The following is a 20,359-nucleotide window of genomic DNA, read 5'->3' on the forward strand; positions in this document are numbered from 1 at the left end:
ATCTCACGGCAGTCTCATGATCGGGAGATTTCAGTTAGCCACGATTACTGTGCTGGAAGCGCACAGGGCGCGCAATCTTGGACTAGCTCTATCGGCGCTATTGCACGCAAATGTGTGACCGCTCATGCCAAGGCCCGGCCGCAGAGAGGCCGCAATTTTATGTGCACTCGGCACGAAGAGGTTAACTGCATTGCCATAATACTTTCAGTCTATCATCCAGTCACTTGTGGTTTATTTCTGTGTAATATTATAGAGTGCCAGCATGCTAACATTTAAGTTACACAGGTGTGTCAGTGGGGTCCATTTAGCTTAAAGAGTTGTGGCAGGACAGAGAACCCATCATATTCAGTGGCTCCTGCGGGGGTAACCACTACAATTTATTGGTGGAAATGAAACATAAGATCTTATGAGCTGCAAGATAAAGTTGCTAACCACAGTGATGAAATATGGTATATTGTGCCTTTGTATTCAAATGTTTGTATTGAAGTTTCTGTCTCATGCCTTGTAACTTTCTTTGACTTGTTTGCCCATCACCTCTGCCTAAATGTACCTAGTACTGTTTGTGTTATGTATAACAGGTTTTATACTTCTGATTATTATTCCAGAGCACTATATCTGTATATGAACTGTTGTGCAATAAACTCAGATTTATTTTAGTCTTGACCATGTGGTTTTAAAACTGGTGTAGATATCAGTGAATGGATTCTTGTTGCAATATCCTTAAAATAATTACAGCTTGCTAATATTTCTACTAATAGCTCCACCAGCTATTAACCTTTATGTAATGTCAAACAGTTTAAAAAAAAATATTTTTTTTTTACATTATTTTATTTTTGCATTCCAAAGGTCTGTGAGGCGTTCCTCAAGCTAAATTCTATGCAAATAAATAATTATACATATAATTGAACTAACTTAACTGCCATAACATTTGTATTTCTTTTCAGCCATTCTTGTAATCTAAGTAAGACTGCCAAACAACACAACCAGACCCTGTTCCCCTTTTGGCCACCCCGCGGACTGCACTATTTTGGGACCTACAAAAGGGTAATGATTACACAATAAAGCAAATGCATCCTGATTAAATCATCACTCTGCTCACATTTCCAGTTAGCAAGGTTGCAGAGTTAGATGGTAGGGATGAGCGAACTGAGCAAAGTTTGGTTTGCAGGACATTCGCCAAAAGAATTGAAAAAAAAATACCAACCCCAAGTAGAGCACAGAATTCTCTGGAAGATGAATCTTGTTATTTTTGGTGCATTTTTTTCGTCAATTTGAAAGTCTCCGGGAGAAAAGGGCAAGAGTAACTGGGCAGTGGCATGGGGAGCATATAATAATTCATTTTTCATTTACCATTCAGTGGAAAGCGATTTTTTTAAATAGGGCTTAAAGGGCAACAAAAGAAAAAAAAAACACAGCACATAATTTGGTCATTGACCAAATATGGTGCCTGGATAAGGGTCTGGTAAGGATTTTTGTGGGGGCTTAAACAGTTTTTTTTTTTTTTGCTCAGAGTTCCCCCTTAAAATTCATCCTAGACAATCATCATAGGGATCTGGCATTTGATTTGAAGGGGATTCTTAAGCATGTTTTTTGCATAGGTTCTCCCTTTAAATTTATACCAAACCCTCAACAAGGATAAGGGTCTGGTATGGATTTTGACCAAGACCCCACATCTTTTTTATTTGTGTAGAATCCAACTAAAAAATCCACACCAAACTATTATTCAGGCATGTATTTGTGGGGTCCCACAAAATCCATACCAGCCCCATATCAGGGTCTGATATAGTTTTAAAGGGGGGACCCCATGCAACAACAAAAAAACTCTGTGGGTCCTCTAAAATCTATACAAGATCCTTATCCAGGGATGCAGCCTGGTTGACCAGGAAATGGAGGGGCAGCTAGCTTGGAGTCCCAAACTCCTGAACCATACTAGGTCAAATGCTTTTAACATGATACCTTGTTACCAGGTGGACACCCCTGCCAGCATCCTAGCATCCAGGGCCGAAGGGGGGTGGCCTTGAAACCTGGACCACCACTAAATGAATGACTTCAATCTGCAGAAGCTGGAGATTAGTGCAAGTGAGCTGGTTAAATCTGGCCATTTAGTTCATCCTTTTGGTGAACAGCAGAGAGCTTGGGTTCAGGTTGAACTTGATTGATTGACTTGAACCTGGAAGTTTATGAATATTACATCCCTCAGTCTCAGTGCTGCTTTACTAGGAAAGGGTGATATTGAAAGGCACACTATTGCCAGCTGTATAAATAAAAGTAATGACTGAGTTTTAAGAAAAAAATATGGAATGATATATATGATGGCCAAACTAGAAATATTTAGACAGAATAAAGGTGGTTAAGGCATCTGGACCAGATGGCATCCACCCACAGATCCTAAAAGAATTGAGCTCTGCCATTTCAAGGCCATTGTTTCTAATTTTTAGGGACTCGTTAATAACTGGAATGGTACCACTGGATTGGCGCAGGGCCAATGTGGTGCCCATATTTAAAAAGGGATCAAAGTCTTTACCAAGTAACTATAGACCTGTTAGTTTAACTTCTATAGTCGGGAAGATACTGGAGAGTTTAATAAAAGATGACATAGACAAGTTCTTGTCAAAAAATATCTTAAGCAACAGACAGCATGCATTCATGAAAGACAGAAGTTGTCAAACAAACCTGATTTCTTTTTATGAGGAGGTAAGTAAAACCTTGGACAGAGGGGTGGCTGTGGACGGGGTATACCTGGACTTTGCAAAAGCATTTGATACAGTTTCCCACATACGGTAAAGTCTACAGGCTTGGAAAGATCCATTTGTAAACTGGCTAAAATTGGCTAAAAGGCAGAATTCAGAGAGTAGTGGTTAATGACTCGTACTTGGAATGGTCTAAGGTTATCAGTAGTGTACCCCAAGGTGTACCCCAAGGTTCAGTGCTGGGACTTTACTTTTTAATAGCTTTATAAATGATATAGGGTCTGAGATTAAAAGTAACATTTCTGTCTTTGCAGATGACACTAAGTTATGCAGTGGAATAATGTCCTTACAGGATGTCTCCAATTTACAAGCCAACCTCAATGCACTGTCTAATTGGGAAACTAAGTGGCAAATGAGGTTTATTGTTGATAAATGTAAGGCTAAGGGTATGCATGCATCATACATACTAGGGGGAGTACAACTGGGGGAATAGTGGAGAAGGATCTGGGGGTTTTGGTAGATCATAAGCTCAATAATAGCATGCAATGCCATGCTGCGGTTTCCAAAGTGAGCAAAGTCCTTTCTTGTATTAAGAGAGGTATGGACTCCAGAGAGAGAAATATCATTTTGCCCCTGTACAAATCATTAATAAGACCTCATCTGGAATATGCAGTTCAGTTTTGGGCACCAGTTCTCAAAAAGGATATCTGGGAACTGGAGAAAGTGCAGCGAAGGGCAACCAAACTGATAAGAGGCATGGAGGAGCTCAGCTTTGAGGAAAGATTAGAGGAACTGAATCTATTCCCTCTTGAGAAGAGGAGATTAGGGGGGATATGATCAACATGTAAAAAATACATAAGTGGTCTATATTGTGAACCCGGTGTTGAGTTATTCAGTTTAAGGTCATCACAGAGGACTAGTGGGCACTCTTTACGTCTAGAGTAGGGATGAGCTTCGAGTTTGAGTCGAACTCATGTTTGACTCGAACATCGGCTGTTCGCCAGTTCGCTGAACAGCGAACAATTTGGGGTGTTCACGGCAAATTCGAAAGCCGCGGAACACCCTTTAAAAGTCTATGGGAGAAATCAAAAGTGCTCATTTTAAAGGCTTATATGCAAGTTATTGTCATAAAAAGTGTTTGGGGACCTGGGTCCTGCCCCAGGGGACATGGATCAATGCAAAAAAAAGTTTTAAAAACGGACGTTTTTTCAGGAGCAGTGATTTTATTAATGCTTAAAGTGAAACAATAAAAGTGTAATATTCCTTTAAATTTCGTACCTGGGGGTTGTCTATAGTATGCCTGTAAAGTGGCGCATGTTTCCCGTGTTTAGAACAGTCTGACAGCAAAATGACATTTCAAAGGAAAAAAAGTCATTTAAAATTACTCGCGGCTATTAATGAATTGCCGGTCCGACAATACGCATAAAAGTTCATTGATAAAATCGGTATGGGAATTCCCCACAGGGGAACCCCGAACCAAAATTTAAAAAAAAAATGATGTGGAGGGTCCCCCTAAATTCCATACCAGGCCCTTCAGGTCTGGTGTGGATATTAAGGGGAACCCCGGACAAAATTTTAAAAAAATGGCGTGGGGTCCCCCTCAAAATCTATACCAGACCCTTCAGGTCTGGTATGGATTTTAAGGGGAACCCCACACCAAAATGTATAAAAAAAAAGGTGTGGGGTCTCCCCAAAAATCCATACCAGACCCTTATCCAAGTAGGCAACCTGGCAGGCCACAGGAAAAGAGGAGGGGGCGAGAGAGCGCCCCCCCCCCCCTCCTGAACCGTACCAGGCCACATGCCCTCAACATTGGGAGGGTGCTTTGGGGTAGCCCCCCAAAACACCTTGTCCCCATGTTGATGGGGACAAGGGCCTCATCCCCACAACCCTTGCACAATTTGTATATAAGCCTTTAAAAAAAAATATCACTTTTGATTATTCATGTTCGTGTCCCATAGACTTTAACAGTGTTCGCGTGTTCGAACAAATTTTTTGCCTGTTCGCATGTTCTGGAGTGAACCGAACAGGGGAGTGTTCGGCTCATCCCTAGTCTAGAGGAAAAAATATTCCATCTCCAAATACGGAAAGGTTTCTTCACAGTGAGAGCTGTGAAAATGAGGAATAGACTCCCTCCAGAGGTGGTTCTGGCAAGCTCAGTAATTGCTTTAAATAAAGCCTGGATTCTTGTACACAATATAACTGGGTACTAACATTTATAGGTAAAGTTGATCCAGGGAAAATCTGATTGCCTCTCAGGGGATCAGGAAGCAATTTTTTCCCCTGCTGTAGCAAATTGGAGCATGCTTTACTGGGGGTTTTTTGTCTTCCTTTGGATCAACTGTGGGTGTAGATTTGTGTATATGGGATTGTATTTTTTTTTGGTTAACTTGAAGGACTTGTGTCTTTTTTCAACCTGACTAACTATACTGAAAATGGTACTGGTAAGTAGCCGCTGAATTCTAGTATGTGACAAAAAAAGTGTGCATTGCAAACCTCATTTTGCATACTTAAGGATGGCTCACACAGAAGCACATCTGATGCATATGGTTTTTGGGCTCTTTCACACAGGGCGGATCAGTGAAGATCCACCCCGTGAACACCTGCTTGCTCAGCGGGGATCGCTCCGCCGATCTCCGCTGAGCAGGAAGATGACAGGTCCGTCGCTGCACCTGTCAGAGGGCCGCTCTCCCCTATGGGGGATCGGGTGATGACGGACCGCAGAGTCCATCGTCACCCGATCCAATCTGAAAATGGATGGAAAAGTAGGTTTTTCCTCCGTTACACTTTTTCAGATCGGAGCGGGCCGGATGTCAGTGGACATGTCACCGCTGACATCCGACGCTCCATAGACCTCCATGGAGTGTCCGTTCAGGTCCGCCTAAAAAACTGACAGGCGGACCTGAACGGACAGTCCGTATGAAAGAGGCTTGTAATTGTCCTAGTTGTAAGAAGCTGTATCCATGTTGTATACTGGTAGGGGAAGTAAAGATAAATGGGGCTCTGACATCACATTTGGCAGGCAGTGCAAGTAAAGTCTTACAATAACAGAACCAAAATTTGAAAAGTGCTTTTGTTTAATGAGATTCAATACACTCTTGTCCCTTGTGTTTAGAGTTGACTTGCCAGGTGCGTTGATTTCCCCTATTGTCTCCTGTGTTTATATGTTTTTTTTTTTTTAGAATACTACAATCCTCATACACTTTCAAATAATAATCACTTTGTAGGACAAGCCAACAAAACTAGAAACATTTTAGAAGTGTTTTACAAAGATTTAATATTAATATTTTATATTTATTACTATTGCAACATATTTTGCTCACATGGAAAGAAGTGCAGGGAATGTGATTTTCCTATCCAGGAGGGTAAAAATGAAAAACAGACTGCAGAATCAGCATCTATAGATTCTGCAAATATTTTTTATGTTACAAAAGGAACCTGATGCTTTATAGATTCTAACATGTATATTGAGTTATTTTGCTAAGTATGTCATTCTGTCCTAAATGCCCACCGTTTGATGCAAAAGTACATTCAAGACCCAAACTTTTTAAAGGGTTATTTTCTCATTTGTAGAGATAAGAAACAGAATAACTAGCATGACGTACATTCCTCTTAAAAACAATTTTGTTTAGAATACAACACGGTAAATAGATTATTTTACATTGGTGTTGTTATGCTATTGGTTCCAAGTGCTACATTTTCTCATAATCTTAAATTTGTTAATGTAACAGGAGGAAGTTTACATTAGTTCTTCCAGCATAAGTTATTTATAAGTTCCAATCTGTCTTCCCTGATCATTTTATATTCCAGCTGACACCTTCAGTTTTGTTGGCGGTGAGACAGCAGTGGCTTCTGGCCGAGGAAACTTATCTAACTGAGCCTCATTCTGCTAAACATGCTGTGCGTTTTTTAAGAGAGCGCAACATATCAACTAGAGAAGATACTGCCTTTTAGAAGGAATACGGCACAGATTCATATTCACCTGTGTCATTCAGCTTGTCATTTATTTACATAGTAAAATGGACACTAGGTGTGATTTTTGATAAAACTTGTGAATATTTGGCCTCCAGGCTTATACACTATATCATCTTCTGCTTTAGGCAGTGTTTTTTAATTTATTAGCTGTAGCTTCTATCGTACTCACCTTTGAAATTCCTGTACAGCGCTGTATGTTTCTGTTGTGGGTATACAATCATTTATGATTCTCAATGTATTGACAAAGTATGTTCACAAGCTGTAAAGATTTTTTTGTCACTGGAACTTTGTACAATGTAACCCCCCCCCCCCCCCCATTCACATGCAACTAAAGCAAATGCCATAAAATTACATATACAGAGTGGAAAAGGAAGACTTTTAGAAATTAATGACTTTATTTGCATATCTACATACAATCAGCATTTTTTACATAGTTACATAGTTAGTCAGGTTGAAAAAGACACAAGTCCATCTAGTTCAACCAAAAAAAAAATACAATCCCATATACACAATCCTTCACGCACAGTTGATCCAGAGGAAGGCAAAAAACCACAACCACAGCTACAGCAGGGGAAAAAATTCCTTCCTGATCCCCTGATAGGCAATCAGTTTTCCTGGATCAGCTTTACCTATGAATGTTAGTACCCAGTTATATTGTGTACATTTAGGAAAGAATCCAGGCATTTTTTAAAGCTGGCCAGAACCACCTCTGGACGGAGACTATTCCACATTTTCACAGCTCTTACTGTGAAGAAATCTTTCTATATTTGGAGATGAAATCTTTTTTCCTCTAGATGTAAAGACTGCCCCCTTGTCCTCTGTGATGACCTTAAAGTGAATAACTCAACACCAAGTTCACTATATGGACCACTTACGTATTTATACATGTTGATCATATCCCCCCTTATTCTCCTCTTCTCAAGAGAGAATGCATTCAGTTCCTCTAATCTTTCCTCATAGCTGAGCTCCTCTATGCCTCTTATCAGTTTGGTTGCCCTTCTCTGCACTTTCTCCAGTTCCCCGATATCCTTTTTGAGAACTGGGGCCCAAAACTGAACTGCATATTCCAGGGGCAAAATGATACCTCGCTCTCTGGAGTCCATACCTCTCTTAATACAAGAAAGGATTTGCTCGCTTTGGAAACCGCAGCTTGGCATGCATGCTATTATTGAGCTTATGATCTACCAAAACCCCCAGATCCTTCTCCACTATGGATTCCTCCAGTTGTACCCCCCCTAGTATGTATGATGCATGCATATTCTTAGCCCCCAAGTGCATAACGTTACATTTATCAACATTAAACCTCATTTGCCACTTAGTTGCCCAATAAGAGCATTGAAGTCAGCTTATAAATTGGAGTCATATTGTCAGGACGTTATTCCACTACAATGCTTGGTGTCATCTGCAAAGACAGAAATGGTACTTTTAATACCAGACCCTATATCATTTATAAAGTTATTAAAAAGTAAGGGTCCCAACTAGGGATGAGCCGAACACCCCCCCTGTTCGGTTCGCACCAGAACATGCGAACAGGAAAAAAGTTCATTCGAACACGCGAACACCGTTAAAGTCTATGGGACACGAACATGAATAATCAAAAGTGCTAATTTTAAAGGCTAATATGCAAGTTATTGTCATAAAAAGTGTTTGGGGACCCGGGTCCTGCCCCAGGGGACATGGATCAATGCAAAAAAAAGTTTTAAAAACGGCCGTTTTTTCAGGAGCAGTGATTTTAATAATGCTTAAAGTCAAACAATAAAAGTGTAATATCCCTTTAAATTTCGTACCTGGGGGGTGTCTATAGTATGCCTGTAAAGGGGCGCATGTTTCCTGTGTTTAGAACAGTCTGACAGCAAAATGACATTTTGAAGGAAAAAACTCATTTAAAACTACCCGCGGCTATTGCATTGCCGACAATACACATAGAAGTTCATTGATAAAAACGGCATGGGAATTCCCCAAAGGGGAACCCCGAACCAAAATTTAAAAAAAAAATGACGTGGGAGTCCCCCTAAATTCAATACCAGGCCCTTCAGGTCTAGTATGGATATTAAGGGAAACCCCGGCCAAAATTAAAAAAAAAAAATGACGTGGGGTTCCCCCTAAATTCCATACCAGACCCTTCAGGTCTGGTATGGATTTTAAGGGGAACCCTGCGCCAAAAAAAAAAAAAAAAAAAAAAACAGCGTGGGGTCCCCCCCAAAATCCATACCAGACCCTTATCCGAGCACTCAACCTGGCAGGCCGCAGGAAAAGAGGGGGGGACGAGAGTGCGCCCCCCCCCTCCTGAACCGTACCAGGCCACATGCCCTCAACATTGGGAGGGTGCTTTGGGGTAGCCCCCCAAAACACCTTGTCCCCATGTTGATGAGGACAAGGGCCTCATCCCCACAACCCTGGCCGGTGGTTGTGGGGATCTGCGGGCGGGGGGCTTATCGGAATCTGGAAGCCCCCTTTAACAAGGGGACCCCCAGATCCCGGCCCCCCCCCCCCTTCCGCTCTTCTCTTCTTCTTTTCTTCTCTTCTTCTCTTCTTCTCTTCTTAATTTTCTTCTCCGGGCCGCTCCGCACCCATGCTGGCATGGAGGGAGGCTCCCGCTGTGTGACGGCGCTCCTCGTCTGACAGTTCTTAAATAACGGGGGGCGGGACCACCCGGTGACCCCGCCCCCCTCTGACGCACGGTGACTTGACGGGACTTCCCTGTGACGTCACGGGGAATGCCACAGGAAAGTCCCGTCATGTCTCGTGCGTCAGAGGGCCCCGTTATTTAAGAACTGTCAGACGAGGAGCGCCGTCACACAGCGGGAGCCTCCCTCCATGCCAGCATGGGTGCGGAGCGGCCCGGAGAAGAAAATGAAGAAGAGAAGAAGAGAAGAAAAGAAGAAGAGAAGAGAGGGAGCCTCCCCCCCATGCCATGGGTGCGGAGCGGCCCGAGAAGAAGAAGATAGAAGACGCCGCGGAGGAGATGCTGGACGAGAACGCCGGAGGAAGAACCAGAAGAGCCAGAAGAAACAGAAGATGAAGGAAGATAGAAGAAAGAAGAAGTATTTAAATAAAGGAATTGTCAAAAACTGTCTCTTGTCATTTTTAACATTTTTGACAGTTTTTTAGTGAAATGGTAGGGGTAAGTACCCCCTTACCATTTCACACAGGGGGGGGCTGGGATCTGGGGGTCCCCTTGTTAAAGGGGGCTTCCAGATTCCGATAAGCCCCCCCGCCCGCAGACCCCCACAACCACCGGCCAGGGTTGTGGGGATGAGGCTCTTGTCCTCATCAACATGGGGACAAGGTGTTTTGGGGGGCTACCCCAAAGCACCCTCCCAATGTTGAGGGCATGTGGCCTGGTACGGTTCAGGAGGGGGGGCGCACGCTCATCCCCCCCTCTTTTCCTGCGGCCTGCCAGGTTGCGTGCTCGGATAAGGGTCTGGTATGGATTTTTGGGGGGACCCCACGCCGTTTTTTTTTTTTTTTGGCGCGGGGTTCCCCTTAAAACCCATACCAGACCTGAAGGGCCTGGTATGGAAGTTAGGGGGACTCCCACGTCATTTTTTTTTTTAAATTTTGGCCGGGGTTCCCCTTAATATCCATATCAGACCTGAAGGGCCTGGTATGGAAGTTAGGGGGACTCCCACGTCATTTTTTTTTTAAATTTTGGTTCAGGGTTCCCCTTTGGGGAATTCCCATGCCGTTTTTATCAATGAACTTCTATGTGTATTTTCGGCAATGCAATAGCCGCGGGTAGTTTTAAATGAGTTTTTTCCTTCAAAATTTCATTTTGCTGTCAGACTGTTCTAAACACGGGAAACATGCGCCCCTTTACAGGCATACTATAGACACCCCCCAGGTACGAAATTTAAAGGGATATTACACTTTTATTGTTTGACTTTAAGCATTATTAAAATCACTGCTCCTGAAAAAACGGCCGCTTTTAAAACTTTTTTTTGCATTGATCCATGTCCCCTGGGGCAGGACCTGGGTCCCCAAACACTTTTTATGACAATAACTTGCATATTAGCCTTTAAAATTAGCACTTTTGATTTCTCCCATAGACTTTAAAGGGTGTTCCGCGGCATTCGAATTTGCCGCGAACACCCCAAATTGTTCGCTGTTCGGCGAACTTGCGAACAGCCAATGTTCGAGTCGAACATGAGTTCGACTCGAACTCGAAGCTCATCCCTAGTCCCAACACTGAACCTTGGGGTACACCACTGATAACCTTAGACCATTCAGAGTAAGAATCATTAACCACTACTCTCTGAATTAGTTTTTTTTTTATTTCACAATATTTTATTAGTAGAAAAAAAGAGTGTAGGTTTACAATATTGTTGAACAGAGTGTAGGTGAAACATGTTGATAGTTACAATCAATGGTAAAAAGTTTGTGGTCAGAACAAACAAGAGTATATAACTATGTCGAAAGTCAAGTCTAAAAGTCAACAAAACAAGTATTAATTAAGACATAGGGTCTGGATGTGTTAGATCCGTTAACTTTCAGTACTAACTATAAAAACAAGCCTTCTGTCTATTACTAGATTGGATTCGGGTGTGTATCTTGTATGAAAGTGGATGTTTAGGAGTTGGTATAATAACTATAGTCATTAGGTGTGGTATTTCACCTATGTAACACATGACCTGATCTGGTCAATTTTCGGTGCTTCAGAGCTCTAGTGGTTGCATAGGCTTGGTGAAGATGTAAACTTTAAGAGAAAACGAGTAAAAGGGTGGGGGCATGGCGGTTAACGGAAATTGTGTTAGAGGGGGGGGTGTAATTCACCTCCCAGTCTCCGCCAACAAAAATTGATGAAATACGGATGGAACAGCCAAGTCCAAAATCGATCGTATTGGTTGGGGAGAGAAGGAATCTACGAGCTGCACCCAGTCCTTGCAGTGGCCATGCAATGATCAAAAAAGGTTGGAGGGAGCTTAATGGGGATGGTTTGTAGGATATATAAAATGCGGGCAAGGATATTCATTTTTAAAATTGATGCCCTGCCAAACCAAGAGAAATGAGGTTTATTCCACTTGCTAAGGTCATTTGCAGAATGGGTTGGTAGTTTTTTGAGAAAATGTCTGAAAACTTTGTTGTCAAGTAGATCCCAAAATATTTAATCTTGTCATGTTTCCATTGGTAGTGGAAGTTGTTCTTACATTAATGTGTTACGGTTTCCTGTGGGAGGGTAGTATTAAGGGCATTGGATTTGTTAAAGTTGATCTTAAAATTGAAAATATAGTGAAAAAGTTTGACTTTTTTCAAGAGACTTGGGATCAATAAGTGAGGTTCTTTTAAGAATAACAAAATATCATCAACAAAGGCTGCTAATTTATAGGTGTGATCCGCAATGGGTATGCCTTTGATATTTTCATTAGATCATAGGCAGCATAGGAAAGGTTCTAGAGTTGGGACAAAAAGAATTGGGGAAAGTGGGCATCCCTGTCTCATTTAATTGTGGAGAAGGCGTTCGACAGGTGTCCGTTAACTCTGGCAGCTGGAGTCGTATAAAGGGACATAATGGAGTTAAACATCCACTTTTGGAGAATGATGTGTCGCAAGACTTCTCCCAGGTAATCCCATGCCAGCCTGTCAAACGCCTTCTCCATATCCAATGGTGCAGATTTAGGGCTTTAATCATGTTATCCCTGGCTTCTCTCTTAGGGATAATGCCAACTTCGTCTTTCCCTATAAGGGAGGGTAGTAAGGGTAAGAGACGAGTGGCTAATATTTTGGCAAAAAGTTTTATATCAACATTCAGTAAAGATATTTGCCTGTAGTTGGTGACCGATGTGGCATCTTTTTATTCTTTTGGGATCACTGTGATGTGGGCCTCTAGCAATCTATGAAAAGGGGGAGTGGATGAAGTTAAGGAGTTAAAGGCCTTAAAGGGATAAAGTATCTGTAAAAGTTTTAAAATAGACAGCTGTTAATACATCTGGACTAGGGATTTTGCCATTTCTGAGCTGTTTGACTGTAGTTTTGAATTTGTCTGCTGAGATCGGGTTTTCCAAGTGAAGGGACGTCTTCTTTATCTATAGACATTGGTGCCCGCTGCTGTCAATCAAAGTCAGTGAGCCAATGAGGAGAGAGAGAGGGGGCAGGGCCGAGCCATGGCTCTGTGTCTGAAGGGACACACAGAGCAGCGGCTCGACTCGGGTGCCCCATAGCAAGCTGCGTCCGCGCAAATGTCAGTTAAAGCGACGCAGTGCCGAATCGCAAAAAGTGCTCTGGTCAGGAATGGGGTAAAATCTTCCGGGGCTGAAGCAGTTAAACAAACCAAAAAAAACCCCATTAATATCACTTTAAATAGATGGTTTTATAACAAGGCTGCATTAGGAGTCTCTGGGTTAACGGAGGTGTACAACTTCAATTTATGACCGGGACCACAATTAGGCTTTTGCAGCTCCTGGCTAAGATGTCCATGCATTTCACTCAAGCTAATCTGCTTTAAAGTGATTGTAAAGGCTTCCATTAAACAAAATATACTAAACATGTTTTACCTACCCACTCGGTGCAATGTTATTGCACAGAACAGCCCCAAACCTCCTCACATTCTGGGGTCCCCTGCTGGCTTTTTAGGCTCCTCCTCTTCTTGGTGAGCCACCATGAGAAGCCATTTCCTATGGGGACACACCGGTGGGCTGGCTCCCGAGCTGGCTCGAAAGTGGCTCGGCACTTACCCCCACGTCTTCCTCACAAGATTTGATTGACAACAGCAGGATCCAGTGGCTGCCTCTGTGCCTGTTTGAAGAGGGAGAGTGAGTAGCACTGGTTGCAGATGGGCACAGAGCTGGATCGATATAGAACTCAGGTAAGTGTATAGCAAGGTGAGGGGGAGATACACTTACTGTGACATTTTTACCTTAATGCAGGGAATGCATCAAGGTAAAAAAACGTCTTGCCTTTAAAATCAGTTTAAGGCAATGGGGTGGATTTACTAAAGGCAAGTAGACTGTGCTGTTTGCAAATGCACTTGCTCCAGAGCTTAGTAAATTAGGTAAAGTTTCACTTTCCAAAGAATGCCCAATCACATGCAAGAAAAAAGAAAATGAAAACAGCATTTTTTCCTGCACATTATTGGAGGATGGAAGTCAGCAGAGCTTCCCCTCATTTACTAAACCTTAAAGAAACTGCACTTGCAGAGTGCACAGTCTATTTGCCTTTAGTAAATCAAGACCAATGTGTCTTGAGCTGTTTTAGTGGGGGGTTATATGATTTTTATCACCTCTCCTTCATAGACATAAGATTTTAATCTGACTATTTTCATCACTGGCTGGAGTGTTTTGGAGAAATGAAAGTGGCACTTTGTTCAGTACAACTTCCCATTTCTCCCCGCTTTCTCCCCACCCACAGTTGTGAGTTCATCAGACCTCATTATCAACACATGACCACCCCTAGCAACAGGGCTAGGAGAATTCTGATTGGCTTTATTGCTTGGATAATAAGCTCATACATACCAACTGTCCAGAATTTCCTGGGACATTCCCGGGATTTAGACCCTTTTCCCGGATTAAGCCATTCCCGGGTAATGTCCCGGGAAATTCTTATTTTCCTGATTTTTTTTTCCGCCGCCACTAGAGGTCCGTGGCCAATGGAGAAAATGTCTCCACCGGCCGCCATTTTCCCGAAGACCAAAACAAACAATTACTGTTTAGTAATGGCTGGGTGGCTGCCAATAGAATTTGAGCTGTGGCACTGCCCGTCTGTCTGTGACCTGATGTGGGAAGGGGCGGGAGTGGGCGGCACCGCAGCTCAATTGCTATTGGCAGCCACCTGGCTATTTTGTCACATTCTGTTTAGTAATGGTGGCGGAGAGAGTCTCCACTGCTGGGAATGCCTTATGTAAGGAAAGGGGGGGTTCCATTGGGGGATGCCTGGTGTAAGGGAGGACTCTGCTGGCAATGCCTGATGTAAGGGGGGACTCCGCTGGCAATGCCTGATGTAAGGGGGACTCCGCTGCAATGCCCGATGTAAGGGGGGACTCCGCTGCAATGCCTGATATAAGGGGGGACTCCGCTGGCAATGACTGATGTAAGGGGGGACTCCGCTGTCAATGCCTGATGTAAAGAAGGACTATGCTGGCAATGCCTGATATAAAGGAGGACTCTGCTGGCAATGCCTGATATAAGGGGGTACTCCACTGGCAATGCCTGATGTAAGGGGGGACTCCGCTGGCAATGCCTGATGTAAGGGGGGACTCCGCTGGCAATGCCTGATGTAAGGGGGGCCAGGGACCCAGCTGGCAATGCCTGATGTAAGGGAGGACTCTGCTGGCAATGCCTGATGTAAGGGGGGACTCCGCTGGCAATGCCTGATGTAAGGGGGGACTCCACTGGCAATTCCTGATGTAAGGGGGACTCCGCTGGCAATGCCTGATGTAAGGGGGGACTCCGCTGGCAATGCCTGATGTAAGGGGGGACTCTGCTAGCAATGCCTGATGTAAGGGGGGACTCCACTGGCAATGCCTGATGTAAGGGAGGAGTCAGCTGGAAATACCTGATGTAAGTGGGACTCTGCTGGGGACACCTGATGGCATCTGGTGGCAGGCAACGTGGCAGGTGACACGCTCAGGGCTTCCACTGATTCTGCATTATGGTGAGTTAAATAATTTCATTCTATATTACAATGTAATAATATAAATAATGCACTTCAATCATCCTGACACCATAATAACCTTGGCACCGGGATGATTAAAGGGCTAACACAAGGTGTTTGGAGTATCTTTTTCTGCTGATTGTTAAACTTTCTGGAATACACATATTTCTATTGTGGTGTAGGATCTGGGCCTGCTGTCCCTCCATCCCTCTTTCTTTCTCTCTTTTTCTTTCTCTCTTTCTTTTTCTTTCTCTCCCTCTTTCTTTCTCTCTTTCTTTCTCTCCCTCTTTCTTTCTTTCTCCCTCCATCCCTCATTCATCTCATACCACACCCCTTCCGAGCCACGCCATTAAAGACACGCCCACTATTCTGCTCAAGCCATGCCCATTTTTCGCCGCGGTGCGCTAAGCACGCCACATTTTTCTGTTACAATATTCCTTGCCTACAAAAGAATGCCATGGCCTCTAATTATAGCAAGGCTCCGCCTACATGCAAAAAAGTGTCCTGAATTTTTTTTTGCAATGTTGGCAACTATGTAAGCTCCACCCACTGGACCCACTAGGAGAGATTCAAAACCCACAGAGGGAGTGGGCTTGAGGGCCCAGGGAGCACTTTGTGAGCCTGGACTGTGCTGTCTGGGAAAGAGAGAAACAGGTTTGTGGCTGCTGCTGGGAGCTGTGTGGTGCATGATGTTACGGGTTGCTGCTATGGTAAACTGGGCTGTGTGCTTCAGAGTCCAAAGCAGAAAGAGAACTTAGAATTTTCCAATGCCACATGGTTGCTGTGCATCTGGGGTCAAAGCCATGTGTTACTATTTCTTCTGCAGGGTTTCTGGCTGCTATCCAAAGAGAAACTGTGCTTTAGGAATGAGGCACAGCTGAAGAGAAGTGCTGAACATGACTACCATTTCTTTGCAGTTCCCTAAACCATTGTATCCAGATCGGATTTTCCGACAACAAAACCGTGGATTTTTCTCCAAAGGATTTTCGTGGGTCATCATTTATGGTTTTATATTGCATATGAACTCGTCCCTGTTGACTACACTTGAAACAGCTTCAGCAAGGATTTTCTAGATGGTTATAACTTATTATTTCTTAAAAACAAAACAAGTGCGCTGTCCCTTTAAATAATGTAATCAGATATGTGCAGTACATAAACTTATGAATTCAGTGCAAAATATGCAAACAATGTGCAAAATAACCCTTTCATCACCCCCTGATCGCCCCCCAGTTTTATTTATTGTGTTTTAAAACCTAACCAATCTTTTTTCACTTTTTTGTGTTAGTCCATTCTATCATTCCTGCTATTATTACTGCGTTGTAATATCTTTTTATGTCAGGTGCTGCTAACCCCCCCAACATGTGCCAGTTCTATCGCCAGTCCATAACCCCAGAGTGGAGAACTGGAAGGCAGATTATCTCAGCCACCAGCAGATCTGCCCAGGGGAATGTTCCCTACACCCGAACATATTTTGGGAAATCTGCCAGTGTTAGGGATGGCCAGAGGTCTTGAGATTGGCGATTGACTGGCCATGAACGCTTCCACGCCTCCCCATCTACTGTGTGTTACACCCCAATTTACAGTCGCCAAATTTGATGGCATGGCTATTGAAGCCAGGATGTTAAAGGATTGTGGCATCTCGGGACCGGTGATGTCAACCCTAGTGAATGCCAGAAAAATGGTCACTATTATAGGATCTGGAAAGCCTATATTGCTTGGTGTGGAGCCAGAAAATGGCATCCTCGAAAATTACTTGATTGGGAGATTTTTCTCTTTTCTACAATCGACTGTGGAAATCAGATTGGCTTTGAGTACAATCAGGGGTCAGATTTCGGCCTTGTCAGTATTCTTTCAAAGGCCCTTAGCCTTCCATTCACTGATCCAAACCTTTATGCAGAGGATAACTCGTTTGCTTCCCCCCATTAGGTCACCTATGTGTCCAGGGGACTTAAACCTGGTATTGTCTGTGTTATAGAAACAACCGTTTGAGCCTATCAAGGAAATTCCATCAGTCTTGCCTTCTTTTTTCTCTCAGCCTCGTTCGGCGGAAGAGAAACAACTGCACTCCTTGGATGTAGTGCAAGCAGTCAGAGTTTATTTGTCTAGATCTGTGGAGATCCGAGGATCAAAATCCTTTTTTGTTTTACCAGAAGGACCAAAGAAGGGGCAGGCAGCTTCCAAGGCTTCCCTTGCCCATTGGGTCCGTCAATTGGTCATTCAGGCCTACGGTCTGAAACGTAAGGCTCCTCTATTCATGGTGAGAGCTCATTCTACCAGGGGTGTAGGAACCTCCTGGGCTTTTCACAATCAGTTATCTGTGGCTCACATTTGAAAGGCTGCTACCTGGTCTTCAGTGCAAATGTTCACAAAATGTTATCAAGTGGATGTTCCAGCAGTCGAGGATTCAGATTTCGGCCGCAGTGTACTATGGGCTACCGTATAGGTCTGATGGCTATTGTTTTGGCAGGGTGTCTCCCTCCCCTCAAGGCTATTGCTCTGGGACGTCCCAGTAAGTAAGGAATAATAGCCTCACGCTATTATTCTGTCATACTTATTTTGTCATACTTACCTGTAGAATCCTTTTCTTTGAGTACATCATGGGACACAAAGATCCCTCCCCCTTTTTTTTAAGGATTAAGTGCTTGCTACTGAAAAAACTGAAGTACTTCTTGTATGGTCTACCAGTGTACATTCACCTGGAGAGGGAGTATAACTCAGTAAGTAAGGAATGAGGCTTGATTCACATCTATGCATGTTGCTTTTGAGGATTTCTGCAGTGCTTTTTGCGGGGCTTGCCGCATTTTTGGACACGCGTTTTTACAGCGATCTTGCCGCGATTTGTATTTTTTTTTTACGCTGTATATAGCTGGTTGCTAAGGAGGGGGCCGAGAAACCGGCTGCCGCGTCCTTAACAACCGATGAGTCATCAGTTGTCAGCGGGCATTCCGGTGAATATATAAAAAAAGAATTGCCGGCTAAAAAAAAATCGTAAAAAAAAACAGAGTGGGGTCCCCCCAGGTCCATACCAGGCCCTTGGGTCTAGTATGGGTTCGGAGGGGACCCATGACAAAATTTAAAAAAAACAGGCAAGCGCCCCCCCCTTCTGAACCATACCAGGCCGCATGCCCTCAATATGGGGGGATGGGTGCTTTGGGGCAGGGGGGGCTCTGCGCCCCCCCACCCCAAAGCACCTTGCCCCCATGTTGATGGGGACAAGGGCCTCTTCTCGACAACCCTTGCCCGGTGGTTGTCGGGGTCTGCGGGCAGGGGGCTTATCGGAATCTGGAAGCCCCCTTTAACAAGCCCCCAGATCCCGGCCCCTCCCCTATGTGAATGAGTATGGGGTACATTGTACCCATACCCATTCACTAAAAAAAAGTAGTGTAGTGTTAAAAAATACAGTATACAATTTTTGACAAGTCTTTTATTAAAAATCTTCTTCTCTGCTTCTTCCTCCGCTTCTTCCTCCGGTCTTCCTCCATCTTCTCCCGCATCTTCATCCTCCTGTCTTCTCCTTCTCCCCCTGCTTCTTCTTCTGCTCTTCTTCTGTCTTCTTTGTCCGGTGTTCTTCTTCCTCTGCCGCCGCTCCCGTTGATGACCCTCCTCTGATGCTGCTTCCCGCTTATCTGTCGGCTGCCGATGTCCTACATTTCTTAAATATCGATGGGGGTGTGGCAATTTGATTACGTCTCACAGATTATGCCTCACAGATGCTCAATAGGGTTTAGGTCTGGAGACATGCTTGGCCAGTCCATCACCTTTACCCTCAGCTTCTTTAGCAAGGCAGTGGTTGTCTTGGAGGTGTGTTTGGGGTTGTTATCATGTTGGAATACTGCCCTGCGGCCCAGTCTCCGAAGGGAGGGGATCATGCTCTGCTTCAATATGTCACAGTACATTTTAGCATTCACGGTTCCCTCAATAAACTGTAGCTCCCCAGTGCTGACAGCACTAATGCAGCCCCAGACCATGACACTCCCACCACCATGCTTGACCGTAGGCAAGACACACTTGTCTTTGTACTCCTCACCTGGTTGCTGCCACACACGCTTGACACCATCTGCACCAAATAAGTTTATCTTGGTCTCATCAGACCACATGACATGGTTCCAGTAATCCATGTCCTTAGTCTGCTTGTCTTCAGCAAACTGTTTGAAGGCTCTCATGTGCATCATTTTTAGAAGAGGCTTCCTTCTGGGATGACAGCCATCCAGACCAATTTGATGCAGTGAGCAGCGTATGGTCTGAGCACTGACAGGCTGACCCCTCACCCCTTCACCCTCTGTAGAAATGCTGGCAGCAGACATACATCTATTTCTCAAAGACAACCTCTGGATATGACAGTAAGCATGTGCATTCAACTTCTTTAGTTAGCCATGGCGAGGCCTGTTCTAAGTGGAACCTGTCCTGTTAAACCGCTGTATGGTCTTGGCCGCCATGCTGCAGCTCAGTTTCAGGTTCTTGGCAATCTTCTTATAGCCTAGGCCATCTTTATGTAGAGCAACAATTCTTTTTTTCAGATCCTCAGAGAGTTCTTTGCAATGAGGTGCCATATTGAACTTCCAGTGACCAGTATGAGAGAGTGAGAGCGATAACACCAAATTTAACACACCTGCTCCCCATTCACACCTGAGACCTTGTAAAACTAACGAGTCACATGACACTGGGGAGGGAAAATTGCTAACTGGGCCCAATTTGGACGTTTTCACTTATTGGCTGTGTGTTGAGTTATTTTGAGGGGACAGCAAATTTACACTGTTATACAAGTTGTACACTCACTACTTTACATTGTAGCAAAGTGTCATTTCTTCAGTGTTGTCAAATGAAAAGATATAATAAAATATTTACAAAAATGTGAGGGGTGTACTCACTTTTGTGAGATACTGTATATATATATTTACAGTGGGGACGGAAAGTATTCAGACCCCCTTAAATTTTTAAATTTTTCACTCTTTGTTATATTGCAGCCATTTGCTAAAATCATTTAAGTTCATTTTTTTCCTCATTAATGCACACACACAGTACCCCATATTGACAGAAAAACAGAGAATTGTTGACATTTTTGCAGATTTATTAACCACTTCCAGCCCACGGACGTCATATGATGTCCT

This window comes from Aquarana catesbeiana, linkage group LG02, assembly GCF_042186555.1.
Source record: "Aquarana catesbeiana isolate 2022-GZ linkage group LG02, ASM4218655v1, whole genome shotgun sequence".
Classification (NCBI taxonomy): Eukaryota; Metazoa; Chordata; class Amphibia; order Anura; family Ranidae; genus Aquarana; species Aquarana catesbeiana.